This window comes from Vigna radiata, chromosome 6 (genome assembly GCF_000741045.1).
Source record: "Vigna radiata var. radiata cultivar VC1973A chromosome 6, Vradiata_ver6, whole genome shotgun sequence".
NCBI classification, from domain to species: Eukaryota; Viridiplantae; Streptophyta; class Magnoliopsida; order Fabales; family Fabaceae; genus Vigna; species Vigna radiata.
Window position 1 is genome coordinate 23,160,179 of NC_028356.1, and position 4,481 is coordinate 23,164,659.

Consider the following 4,481-nt stretch of genomic DNA (forward strand, 5'->3'; position numbering starts at 1 on the left):
TGCTACTGTTGAACCTGTTGAATGTTTGTCTTGTAAGAGTCATATGTTTGATATTGACATACTTGAAAATCTACTTGCAAAGGCAACTAAGACAAACTTGCATGTTAAAAAAAACTTTAAAACAAGCAATATTAAAAATAGGAACTTGTATCAAAACAAAAAGTCTAAATCTAGAAGAACTCGCAGAGTTTGGGTTGAAAAAGGGAATTTTGTTAAAAATAAAGTGAGTGATGTTTGTTGTTTTTATTGTATGAAGCATGGACATACATCAAACAAATGCAACATTAAACATTTTGGTGTTCCAAATGGTAAATATGCATGGGTTAAAGTTGTGAAATGATTTATACTTGCATGAACTAACCCCAAGGACCCATAATTAGATTGGGGACCTAAAATTCTTGCTAATTTGTTTTGTAGGAACCTGCTAAGTCAAAGAAGTCATTGTGGTATCTTGGCAGTGGATGTTCAAGACACATGACCGGTGACGAGAAAAGGTTTATCTCTTTTGAGAAGAAAAAGCAAGGATTTGTAACATATGGGGATAACAATAAAGGTAGAATCATGGGTACCGGAGACATTGGAGGAGGAAACACATTAACTATAAAAGATGTCTTGTATGTTGAAGGCCTCAAGCATAACCTACTAAGCATAAGTCAATTGTGTGACAAAGGTCTCAAGATAGAACCCAAGAATATAAAGGAAGCTCTTCAAGATGATAAGTGGTGCGTTGCTATGCAAGAAGAGCAAAATCAATATGAAAGGAATGAAGTCTGGGAATTGATTCTGAAACAAGATGATTATCAAGTCATAGGAACAAAATGGGTATTTAGAAACAAGCTTGATGAGGATGGAAACATCACAAAGAACAAAGCAAGGTTAGTTGCAAAGGGCTACTGTCAAGAGGAAGGTATAGACTATGATGAAACATATGTACCAGTAGCCAGGTTAGAAGCAATTAGATTATTACTTGCATATGCATCTTTGATGAAATTTAAACTGTATCAAATGGATGTGAAAAGTGTTTTTTTAAATGGTTTTATAAAAGAGGTGTATGTTAGTCAACCTCCTGGTTTTGAGGATTTCAATTATCCTGATCATGTTTATAAGTTGAAAAAGGCCGTGTATGGTCTTAAACAGGCACCTAGGTCTTGGTATGAAAGACTTAGTACCTTCTTAATTGATAATGATTTTTCTAGAGGTAAGGTTGATTCAACCTTATTTATAAAGAAAGTAGGAAAACACATCTTGATTGTGCAAGTTTATGTAGATGATATTATATATGGGTCAACTGATGACTCTTTGTGTGAAGAATTTGCAAAAATAATGCAAGGTGAGTTTGAGATGTCTATGATGGGTGAGCTAAATTTCTTTTTAGGACTACAATTAAAGCAAATGAATGGAGGTACTTTTATCTCCTAAACAAAATATTGTAGGGAAATTCTTAAGATATTTGGTATGGACACTTGCAAAGAAGCTGGTACACCTATGGCAACTTCATGTTATTTAGATAAAGATGAATCTGGAAAAGAAATAAATGAAACTATGTTTAGAGGTATGATAGGATCTTTGTTGTACCTAACTGCTAGTAGACCAGATATTATGCAAAGTGTATGTGTATGTGCTAGGTATCAAGCCAATCCTAAAGAATCTCATTTGACTACTGTCAAAAGAATCTTGAAATACCTGAAAGGAACTACTTCTTTTGGACTTTGGTATCCTTCAGATGCTTCACCTAGTTTAATAGGTTATTCTGATGCAGATTATGGTGGTTGTAAAATTGATATGAAAAGTACTAGTGGAACATGTCATTTTCTAGGCTGTTCTTTGGTGTATTGGCACTCAAAGAAACAAGCGTGTGTAGCTTTATCTACCATTGAAGCTGAATATATTGCTGCTGGCAATTGTTGTGCCCAAATTCTATGGATGAAACAACAACTGGAAGACTTTGACATCTTCCTTAATAATATTCCATTAAAATGTGATAATACTAGTGCTATAAATCTGACTAAGAACCCCATAATGCATTCAAGAACTAAGCACATTGAGATTAGACATCATTTCTTAAGAGACCATATTCAAAAGAGGGATTGTCAAATTGAATATGTTGATACCTTACATCAATTAGGTGATATTTTCACCATGGCACTACCTAAGGATAGATTTTATGAGCTTAGAAGAGAACTAGGAGTGTTAGATATGTCTTAGGATCAAAGCTTATGAAAATTTTTAAATTTTCGCTTCATAATCGATTATCTCAAGGGAATAATCGATTATTCAAACTCAAAACTCAAATCTGGAAAATTTTGAGCAGATAATCGATTATCATCAGGCATAATCGATTATCATGCAATTTCTAGGCAATGATTCTTGAGCAGATAATCAATTATCTCGAGCCATAATCAACTATCACGCTAATAGTTTCAAAAATAGAGTCGTTGGAGCGTCCCATAACGGCTATAAACGGCCATAAACGACTATTTTTTCCATTTTTCTTTTAATAGCCCCCTATAATCAATTATTAGTCACTCCTTTGCACCCAAAAACTGTTGCAATCAAATCTAGAGCTAAAATCCTCTCCATTTCTCTTCACTTTCTCAAAGTCTCACTACCTTAAACTTTCTCCATGGGTGATTCAAGAAGACATCGCCGCAGAGCTGCTGGAGCATCCTCTTCTTCTCAATCACATCCTGCAACCATTGATGGGTGGATTTCGGATCCAGAAAAACATGCGGATTATTTAAATTCATGGCAAGAAAGGAGAATTATGGCGGTAAAGTTTATTCGTCTTGATTTTTATCGCTTCTATGGTTTTCAATTTCCAGATCTTTTTGCTGGTCAAGGTCTCACACATTTAGTGGAGCAAAAAGGTTGTATTTATCCCGATCTCATAAGAGCTTTCTACTTCAACTTGAGATATCGAGATGGGATTATATCCACTAAAGTAAAGGGAGTCCGCATAATTTTGGATGATGATGTGTGGACTAATGTTGCCCAACTGACCATCTGGGATGATGCTGTGAAGGTTCATCTTGGAATTTCTGACTTCAACCGTCTGATGGTCTTTCAATCCTTCTTGCGTTATCCTGAACAACAAATAAACTGTAGGCAACTGCTTGTTGGTGGCTTTAAAGTTGAAGAGAGGATGATCAACTACTTAATTGTGTGGCTTCTGTGTCCTAGAGCAACCAACCATGCTCAATGCTCTGAGCAGGATCTGCTTCTTCTGTATGGGATCCTAAATCACATACACATTGATTGACCTGATCTTATTTCTGAATCCATGGTAAAAGCTAAGAAATCTCACTCCTATCACTTTCCTTATGCTCTTCTCATTTCTAGAATTTTAGAATATAAAGGAGTTAATGTGGAAGGAGAACATGTTCAAACAATTCAAGCCATTGGATCTGAGATTGGTGACACCATGATGAAGGTTGAAAAACAGTGATTTTCATATGTCAATTTGGACCAAATTACACCCTTTACTACTCGGAACGAGCTTATAATCAAGCAAAACTCAATAAAGGAGTCTGGAGAGAGTCAAAAGCTGTTTTTAGCGATTTTATGCTTGTTTTGCATTGTTTTAAAGCTAATTTGAGAGAAGTAGAAAATGGAGTTGAAGATACAGGTCGTTGACTCAAGAACAGAACAGAAAAATGAAGTTTTGAAGAGTCGACGTATCGCCCGGCAGCACACTTAAACCGCCGGGCGGTCCAGGACGAGGAGTAGGCAACATTTCAAGTTGAGAGAAACCGCCGGGCGGTGGCGAGGGAAACCGCCGGGCGGTGGCGGCAGGTTGTTGCAAACCGCCGGGTGACACAGTCAAATCGCCCGACGGTAGCACACTGGACTTGGGCCTGAATTTGACGCACTCCTCACCTATAAATACCCCTACTACGAATTCAGAGTCATTCTTTTGATAGGGAAAGACGACCAGACCTAATTTTGCTCTCTGGAGAGGATCTCTTGGATGCTTAGGCTCCTTTTCAAATTTTCTAGGGTTTGCTCTTTCATTCTTCTTCCATTTTTCATATAGTTTCACCATGTCCATGGTGAACTAAACCTTATTGTTGTTGGGGAATACAATGTAATCTTTTGATACTCTCTCTTATTGAAACTATTGATTATTTATATGGTCTCCATATGTTTTGATTGATTATTGTTGGGTTATCATCTGTGCTTAAGGCTTTTATTGTTTAACTCATTCGGTATATCGTTGTTTGTCGTTATTGACTTGGGGACGTGCGGTAATGACATGAACTGGTGAGTAATCTCTTAATTCTACAATACCACCTAGGGATAGGGGTAGGACGATCAATTGCGCTAACTTCTGTTTATAATGCGGTATTAGTTACTAGGGGAGGCTAGGGATAGCAAGCCGGTAATTGATATTAGGCCCTTTTCGCCGAGAGATCGAGTTAAGGGGAGGCTAAGAAAGTCGCATAACAATTTAATCAATCTAATAATCAAGGGTAGTATGTAAG

The 4,481-nt window shown here is 36.9% G+C and overlaps 1 pseudogene; it reads left to right on the forward strand.

The window, feature by feature from the left end:
- Positions 1–1,014: 1,014 nt before the first annotated feature.
- LOC106764572 lies at positions 1,015–2,046 on the forward strand (annotated as a pseudogene).
- The last annotated feature ends 2,435 nt before the right edge of the window (positions 2,047–4,481 follow it).